Source organism: Nicotiana sylvestris, chromosome 2 (assembly GCF_000393655.2).
Source record: "Nicotiana sylvestris chromosome 2, ASM39365v2, whole genome shotgun sequence".
In the NCBI taxonomy this organism is placed as follows: Eukaryota; Viridiplantae; Streptophyta; class Magnoliopsida; order Solanales; family Solanaceae; genus Nicotiana; species Nicotiana sylvestris.
The window spans coordinates 187,996,378-188,006,564 of NC_091058.1; the positions used below are offsets into that span (position 1 = coordinate 187,996,378).

Below are 10,187 nucleotides of genomic sequence, written 5' to 3' on the forward strand. Positions count from 1 at the left end.
ATAATTTTGTCCGAGAAGATTCCAATCCCCGAAGAGTGGAACATGAAGCGTATGTACAGACCCTGCCTCTGGCCCCCATTTGCTGTTTCGCTCCTTTTGCTTTTTCTCATCGATGTTCCTTCTTAGGATGCAATGGTCTCTTAGGTGCCTGGTGCAATTCTAAACCTTGAGCCCTGGGTTCAGAAACTGGCATCGACTTCTTTATATGCCGAACGCTTGTGGTGTGATTTGGCAAGGGGCCGATGGGAGGCCAAAAATCATGGTAGCTTTCTTTTACCAATTTTAAGTAGTTCTCGTTTAATTTTGCAGCTAGGGGAATTAACCTTGAAAGTTCTTTAACATTTTCTCCTATATATTCTAAGTATTGGATATCTTGGGTTTTTTGATATTCTTCTATATTTTCTTTCAATAATTTATCTAATAAATTTATATTTTCTAAAGTTTGTAACCAGTATTTGAGATATTCGTAGCTGATCATTAATCTGAATATAAATCTAGTTCATATAAATCTAAGACGTCTATTTCTTCTGATAGAATTAGTTCTGTATATCCTTGTTCCATTATATTTATTATTTCAAAAGTAATTAAAATATCGTAAATTTTTCTTCTAATATCGTTATTAAGTTGGTTAAAGGTATATAATATGAGTATTTTGTAATCATTATTGTTATCTAGCAGATATGTGTGGTTGCTCATAAGATTGTTATTTTTCTTTATTCTTATCATGTGTTTACTAAACATATTCCCTCTAACCTCTTTGTTTATCATAGAGTTTATTATTTTTTAATAAGTTATACTGAACAATCTTTTCTGGTCACTACCATGTTTTTCTTGCTTCAATCATCTACCCTAACAGCGCCTTAACTCTGTCAACTCCCCTAAACGGCTTCCTTGCCTACCGGTTTCGACCTTAGGATGGCATAGTCTGGGCTTAACTACTCTCAGCATTATTAGACATGGCAAACTTTCTCAAGATGATCTTTATAACAGTACTATAACATGATAAACAGTTATGATATATTCAAGAGATTATAAGGAATATAAAAGTTTAGTTAGACATGATTATGAATAAACTTACCTGATCTTGTAACTTGTTTGAATGTTCCATAGTTGTTAAAAAGACTCGTATATAACTCAAATATTTCTTATAAAAGATAGAAGATAAGAGAGAGAAGGTGAGGGTGTGTCCTCTCTTCCTCTGATTTACAAACCATATATAGAAAGCTTTAAACGACTCTTACTGTTTACAAACGACTCTTTACATACTTAAATGACTCTTATTATTCACAATCGTCTTTTCATGAACGACCTTTACTATTCATGAATATGGCTCGTACTATATGAATGACTCTTACTATTCACAAATGACTCTTCATGAATGACCTTTACTGTTCATGAATATGACTTGTACTATTTACTTTATGACTTTTTACATTGTCTGTTTGCAATACCTGTCTTCTTCCTTTGTCTTTAGGCTGATATCTTCATTCCAGTTGTACTTCTGGTACATGATTATCTTCTCCGTTGCATTTTGAACATATATGATCTGGGTATTTGTGCCGTACTAATTTGCAGTATCTTGTCAATAATTCATTGGAAATAAATCCTTTCTTTAGTGCTCTTGTAGTTGGTTGTATCTCTAGTTTTAGTAATGATAAAATCCATTTTTGGACTTCATCCATATCTCCTTGTCGTAGTTCTCTTGAATTCACATATATCATTAGTTGATCTCTTGAGTAGTAGCTCCAGATAGCGTTTTCTTGTAAATAATTGTTGGCTAGTTCTTGGATAATAGTTGTTATTCCAATTATTCTTTTGTTGGCGTAAAAACCTGGTATCTCGATTTTTGGTATTTCTGGTTGTTGTTCTATTTCTTCTGGTATTATCATATCTCGTGCCAATCCTATTTTTACAACCTGTAAAATTGGTTTTATTTCATCGTATAGTATCTCAGCTGGTGCTGTATAGAATTTTATAAAAAATAGGTTTCCTTTTGTAATTCTTTTAAATGTAATAAATGCTTTATATAGTTCCGATATTCCACTTATCTCTTCTCCATCATAGGTATATACCGTGCTAAGTAATCCGTAATTGTAACATGTTTTTACTAATGGCTTTAGTTTTTGGCTGTGCAATAAGTCTATTATATCCTTGGAGTTTTTGGGTTATATAGTCCTGTGTTGGATCTGTTGTAGTAGTTGCTCTGGGGTTAAGGTTTAGAAATGTTTGGATTTTGTATATATTTTCAATATAGGTCTAGGTAATATGGTTATATATTTTTTTATTTTGGTGTAGGCTGTTGGCATAGGTTGAGGTTTGTGGTGTCGTAACTATTGTTTCTTTTGGCCTTTTCGGAGTAATTGGTTTATCAAATATGTTGTTTAAATTGACATTGGTATGTGGCTTCTTGTTAACTTGTTTACTTGTACCTGCAGCTGTATATAAGCAAACTTTGTTATGGGTTTTTTGGAGTTTCCCAACGTCTCCTTCTAACTCTGGAAGTTTTGAGTCTTCCGATCGACTTAGCTCCGCATCTTTATAGTCATGCTGCTGACTTGGCTGGCTTTTCTCTAGCTGTTGTAATCTTTTTCCCATACCATCTATCTGTAAAGATAGAGTAGTAAGGATTGCAAATAAATCTTTTGTTTCTTGGCTTTCATCAGTTTGGGTACCTTTGTCTTGATAGGTATTCTGCAATAACATTTTTGTCAGTCCTTATTACTTCAATTGTAAATGTAAAATTTTGTATATTTAATACAAGCCTTCTTATTTCCTTCGTAGTTACTGAATCTTGTACTTTCCGTGTTATCCACCATTTTACTTGTGTATTATCTGTTCTTACAATAAACTTGTTATAAACGATATATGGCTCAAATGCTAACAAACATTTATATAATCCAAATAGTTCTTTCCTATTTATCTCCCATTTTAATTGTGGTTCCGTGTATGATCCTGAATAATATCTACAATGGTGTTCAATTTTTTCATGATCATATTTATATTTTAGAACTCCTCCATAGCTGTGGTCACTAGAATCAGTTTCTACTATGTATGTGAACTGTCTTTTTTTCATCTGGAAAATATAGTTTTGGTAATTTTTTACACATATTTTTTATCTTCTTTATATGTATTTTATCTTTTTCGTCAAAATGGTATTCTACATCCTTTTTTAATTTTTTCTGTAATGGTTTTAAGTTTTCTGCTAATTTAGGGATATATTCCCTTACTTGGTTAACTAATCCTAAAAATGATTGTAGCTTCTTTTTCGTATCAAGTGTTTCGTTTAAGTTAATTATTTTTTGTACTATATGAGTTTGCATTTTTATTCCATTTTTATCTATTTGTATACCTAAGAATACTATTTGATTTTTCATTACTTCTGCTTTCTTTTTACTTAAACTAATTCCTGATATTTCTACAATGTGTATGAATTTTTCTAGTAGTTTTATATGTTCGTTCTCTGTTCTAGAATATAACAGTATATCATCTATATATATTATACAATTTTCTAATTGGTTAAAGTAGTTATCCATAAAATGTTGATATCTACCTGGTGCATTTTTATATCCAAATGGTAATACATTCCATTCATAAAATCATTGTGATACCGTGAATGCTGTTAACTTTTTAGATTCGTCTTCTAGTTTTAAATGGTAAAATCCTGATTTATAGCCAAATTTACTAAAATAGTTATATCCTTGTATTTGTCTGATTTTTAGTATTTTATTTGGTATCGGATAATTATATGTTTTCGTTTTTGCATTTAAATTTCTATAATCTACAACCATACGACTTTTTCCTCGTTTTTGTTCGCTATGTTTATTTACTATAAATGCTGGGCTAGTGTGTTTACTATTACTTTCTTGTATGTACTTATTGTCTAATAATTCCTGTATATGTATTTTAAATTCTATTAGATCATTAAAATTGTATTTTAAAGGTTTTTGTGTTATTATACTATTTTCATCTATTAGTTCAATTTTTATTTTTGTTTTATGTTTTTCCCATCCTTGTAGTGGATTATCATTATATAGTAGTTCTAATTTATCTTGGAGTAGTTTTATCTTGTTTATTGAGAAAATTATTATTTCTATATTATGGTTGCTTTGTGTCATATTTTCTAATTTCTGGGTAATTTTCTCACTTCCCTTAATCCAGGGTGTTGTTTTTCTTAATTTATTATTTACTCTTTTTACTCCTATTCTTTGCTTACACGGGGTAGTAAACCACCAATGTATTTTTGTTATAGTATGTGGGAATAACTTATTTAAAAATGACATTCCTAATAATATATCTTTATTTGTGAATTCATAACTATATATTTATTCTATGGTTAATATTTTATCCCATATTTGTATTTTTAGATTCCTTGCTTTGTATGTTATCATACTTCCCTCATTGTTAAATCCTGTTACTACTAGGGGGTTTTTAGCTTTTCCCATTTATTTTCTGGTAGACAATTATGTTTACACATGTTAGCTTCTGCTCCTGTATCCATCATAGGTGTATAATATCTATTATAATATCCTTCTACTATTATTTTGGCAAGTATATATATTTTTGGCATTATATTAAGGTTCTTTTGATTATTATCTTTTTATTTTCATAACTTATTGTTAATTGCCTATTTTCTAATTTATATGGTTTGACCTTTTCTAACCATTTTATTCCTAGTGTAATGTTTTTATCTCCTTGATATATTTTAAAATTTATTAATATTGGTATTACTCCAATAATTAATTCCTTTTCAGTTGTTTCTTCATTTTTTCTTAGTGCTTTTGGTAATTCTGAATTTTGCTGTTCTATTGTTACTATCTCTTGTTCTGATATTAATTCTCTTATAACATAATTCTCTTCTTGTCCTGTATTTATTAATATTAAATATTTTCTTTGGTCCATTATTCCTGTTATATAATAATGATGTGGGTTTATTTCTTCTATTTTTTGTTCTATTAATTTTTGTGGAGTTATGTAATCTATTCTTCTTGATGTACTTATTCTTGATGATGTCTCTGGTATCTCATTACTTGTTCGTTTTGACGTGCTCAATCTTTCTTTTACTATTTCTAAGTCTTCTTCTATATCCATTTCCTTATAACTATAATCATTGTTGTCTATAACTGATACTATTCTTTCGAACGGATTTTCTATTTTAATTTTATTTATTTTATTTTTAGCTGTTATCTTATGTTTTGTTGTTAAGACATATAGATTTTTACATCTTGCTGTGAATATCTTACTTCCTGGTGCTAGTTCTATTCCAGACATTTTCCAGTATAACACTAATGATTTATCTATATTTTTATCATATATTGCCACTGAATAGTTGGCACTTATTATGAATTTAAATTTTTGGTATATTAAGTTACCTCTTACTGCACTTATTATACTCTTTTCTATAGGTTGTACAATTCTATCGTCTTCCAAGTATATTTCTATAGGGGTATCTATTCCCTCTCTAAAACATGCTTTTATTAGTATCTCTGTTCCTCCTAAATGTACGTATTTTATTGGGTTTTTTGCTTTTATATCTTGTATTTCTTTGTTTAATAGTTTTTTATTTAATATTGGTATTCTTGCTTTACCTTTAATGTATTTACAGTCTATTATATGTTCTCTTTGGCTTACTACATAGTATTCTTATTTTTGTCTTTTAAACCAATTCTTTATTGTTGGTACTTCTAGTATTTTGTCTATGCTTAGATCCAATTCTTTTCCTTTTATTTGTTCAAATATGGTAGTGTCAAATATTATTTTTTGTTCTGAAGATTGTTCATCTTGGTGTTCTTCTTGTTGTATGATTTGTATATCTTTTTCTGTCATAATTATCTTCGTCGGATTCTTCTATTATATCATTATTTATATTTTTTTCATTTTCTGATAATTCATTTTTTGATATTTCATATATACTGTCTTCACTTCCTAATTCATAATCTATATATTCTATTTGTGTATATTTATCATTATCTATTATTATTTCGGTAATTTGTTTCTTCTTTGGGTTTTTTGGTAATTTGCAATCTTTAGCTAAGTGTCCTAGATTTCCACAATTGTAACAAGTACATTCTGTTAGTTTTTTCTTTTTTCTATATGGTTTTTTATGTTTGTAATTTTTTTACATAATATCTTCCTCTTGGTTTCTTATACTTATATTTGGATTTATATCCTTCTCTTTCCTTCTTTTTTGTAATATTTATCTGTGCAACCAAATTGGGGTGCTATTCTATTTTTGCAGCATGCCAAATTTTTTACTAATATTTTATCCATTTTGATATTTTCTTTATATTTTTCACATAATTCTATAAACCAGTTTTGTAGAAATTTTATTCGAGCTCCTAGAGTATCTGCTAGTTCTGCTTCATTCCAATTTTTTATTATTTTTGAGCTAAAAGGTTCTGGTAATTTGGTAAAATATAATTTTCTTATTTCCTTACTTTCATCCGGACTATATGTTCCTTTATAATAATAGTTTCTAAATGCACAAGTATATTCGTCTATATAACACATATTCCATATTGCTAATTTTGTCATTAAATTTTTATTTGTAGTTTTTTCTTTATTTTGTTCTTCTACTTCTGTTGTCATACTACTAAATTCATTTCTTATTGCTATTTCGTATTTATTCAATATATCTGTAACTGTTGTTGCAGCTGTACCATCAAGTTTTTTTATTACATCTTAATGTATCTAAGCTTTCACTTGTTAAATTTTGTAACCATAGTTTTACCGTTCCTATGAGTGTTCTTTCTATATATCCTGGTGTTTCAGCTATTACTATTTTATTATCTATTAGTTGTTTTGAGATATATCCTATCTACAATTGGATTGTTTTATTTATATCTGCTACACAATCTAGATCTAAAAAATTACATTGTTCAGTTATCTGTCTTGGTGTCCATTTCCTATTTAGCCTTTTATCCCATAATGTTTTATTCCTATCATATGAATCATAGCTTACTCTGTAATAGGTTGGGTTTAGTTGTCTTGGATTTTTTACTCCTGAATGTGTTTGGTTTATCCTCGGTCATATCTCCTGTATTTATTTCTGGATTTGTGGTTTATCCTCGGTCATATCTCCTGTATTTATTTCTGGATTTGTTTTTATCTTTTCTATTTTTTCTATAAGTTCCGTGTACGTCTCACTTGTTTCTGAATAGTCTTCTCCTAGATCTTTGTCGTTATCACTTTGGTCATTTATTTCGTTTATGCTTATATTTGGTGGATTATCCTGTACCTCTTCTAACTGTAATTTAAATTTTTCTATCTCATTTGTCAGTCCTCTTGTTCTTCTTCTTTACGTTTTTCTTTTTCTTTTAGTTTATTTGTATATAGCTGTTTTAGCATTTCTAATTTTTTTCTAATTCTGTTATTTTAGTGTTCTTTACTTCCTCTATCTGTTGTATTTTTTCTTTAGCTTGCTGTTGTATTTCTTTAATTTCTCGTTTTCTATCTATTTCTTCGTTTTCTTTTGTATTCTAACCATTGCGGTTAAACTATCTTCTAGTTTTACCGTTTCTTTTTCTAACATTAAGTTTAGGTTATTTCCTATTTTCTTGTATCTTCTTCCTAAGTTGGAAAATATTATTGTTATTTTAATCCTTCTGGATTTTCATATGTTTTCTCTTCTAGTGCGAACTCTTCTTTATTCATTTTTTATTTTTAAGATAGTAAATATATTTGTATTCTATTTTAGATATTATATCAATTAATCCAGATAGCCTAGCTTTGTCTATTTTTGTAATACTTAGGTATTCATATTCTAGGTATAGTTTCTTTAGTTTCTTTTTTATTTTCCTTGATTTTTTAGTTATTTTAATATGCCTATTTTCGGTAATTAACTCATTGTTTATGGATATTTTTTGCGGATTTGTACTCTCAGTTTCAGTGTTATTTTCCATGATTTTCCTTTTTAGAGTAAATGTTTATTTATCAGTTTCATAGCTTTGATACCAATTTTAAGTATACCTACAGGGAACGACGATTAACACTTTGATCCTACAGGTTCAGCAAAAGGCCGAAATGATCGAGCAACTTCGCGAGGAGCCAAGATGAAGGAGGCGGAGACTTTGGGGTGGAAACAAAACATGGATCTCCTTATCTCAGAGAAAGAGGCCTCTCGAGCCCAAATGTTATCGGCTGAATGTCAACTCCAAAGCATGAAGGATGAGAACTCGTCCCGAACCAAGAGAATTGAGGTGCTCGAGGTTCGATTGACCGCGAAACTTACGAAGGCCACATTTGAAGCAAAAAATGTAAAGGTTGTCGCGGATGCGGTCATGGCCGTCTATCGAGCTGATGCTGAAGTTTCTCACATTTGAGCAAAGGAAATTTTCGATGTCGCTCAGGCTCGAGCATTATGCATTGCTGAGCATGCCAAATGCCAGTCTCAGGGAGAGACTCTCGAGAAGATTGATGCTCGATTTCGTTATGAAAACTATGCTTTGCTTTAGCCTTATGACAATTTTGGTATACTTTATCTCTTGTGAGAATTTAGACTCACTTTGTTGCCTTGCAAAATTTTTGTTGAAGTCAGATTAGAATAGTCTCTATAATCGAGTGAGTACTTGCTCGAACTCGGAGTAGATAACAAACCCTTAGGTTTTAGTTGAGCGAGGGTAGATTCTCGAACTCAACAATATAATGGCCTTTAGGCTCTTGAATCGGGCCGATATGGCCTTAAAAGAGTGGCTCTTTCCCTTTTCGGCTTAAAAAGTATAATCATATAAAAATTTGTAATGCCTTAGCACGAGATAAATTTGTATCCATTAGGGTTCAGTGTTATTGGAAACCTTTTACTTTGTTATGCCTTAACATAAGTTTGTTTGAGAATCGAACAATTTGGTAACCCTTAAAGTTTTTGATGGTTGGCGTTATCGAAACCCTTTGTAACTTTGCCGAGGGTAGCCCTTTTTTAACTGGTTTTATGAAAATATTTGAAGGCCTATTTTATTACGGGATTCGGACGTCCTCGAACATTGTTAGTTTGGCTGTAGCTTTTAATTTGGGATTTGCCTTTTGGGCTTGTTTCTCGATTACACTTTGAACAATCCCCGAGTGGGGTGGTCGTGGCCTATAAACCGAGGATTTCCTTTTCAAGGTCTTATGGTCTCGAAGTTTAGTAATTTGAACACATCGATTTTTGGATGGCAGCCCTCGAGTACAGGGTAGATAGCTCGAGCTTTAGTTGTGATCGACACTTGAGCCAGCTTCTGCAATAGATCATAAGTAAGGTAGAAATTGTAAAGTAGAAATTTCATTAAGGCATGGAACATCTAGTAAGGAAAAATACTTCTTTCCATAAATCATTCATGCGTATATGTTGTGCCATTGGGGCTCGAGTAATCTACAATGACACTGTCCATTTGTCCGTTTGGCCCTTTTACTAAATTTTACCTATCAAGACTTGTTGATACGGAGTATTTCCTTGAGAACATAACATCCGAGAGTGATCACATACTGAAGGGACCGAAGGCAGAAATCTAGCCAGAGCATACCTGTTGTTGAGACTGCGCGAGTTGGGGAAGTTGTTCGGCGGAACCAAGGATGCCGAATCTGGGGAAGGTCCTTCTGGGACCAAGTAGATAGAAGTTTACCTTTTTCTCTTTATAAATGTAATAAGGCTGATGGCCATTAGTGACTTTTAATTCCTATTTATTTAGTGTCAATTTGGGATTTGTCTTATATTTTATCAATAAAATGAGGTATTTAGCATTCTAAGTTCTCCAAACAATTTGTCGCTAGGCCTACCTCAGGCATAAAGAGATCCCCAAATTAGGACACGATTTACATTACCGCACTATGTATTTAAATATTACAATACTTTTTATGATCCTCACTAACTTCGTTACCTTTTTGTTTTTATTCTTTGTTTTTGTTTTATTATTCTCCTCCCCAAAAGGTTAGTTTGTTCACTCTAGCATCATCATCTTATTCCACGAGATCCAGGGGCCCTCCCCCCACTCCTCCTCTTAGTCCTGTCAAAAAAAAGAACAAAAGCAAGATGGAAGATCAGAACAACGTCAGGAAGGAGAATCCAACTGAACGGGTAGAGGCCACTAATGGCCATGGTACTCAGGTTCCTAAGAAGAATGTGTCACAACTGGAATAGAAGTTGCTGAAATTCCAAGAAGAGCTCGATCAGGTCCGAAATCTGGCAAACCTGTCATTTTCCCTCAGCACCCCAGATA

The 10,187-nt window shown here is 31.2% G+C and overlaps 1 pseudogene; it reads right to left on the reverse strand.

Annotated features, from left to right (window-relative positions):
* Nucleotides 1-1,484: 1,484 nt before the first annotated feature.
* On the reverse strand, nucleotides 1,485-2,703 carry LOC138886435 (uncharacterized; annotated as a pseudogene).
* Nucleotides 2,704-10,187: the final 7,484 nt, after the last annotated feature.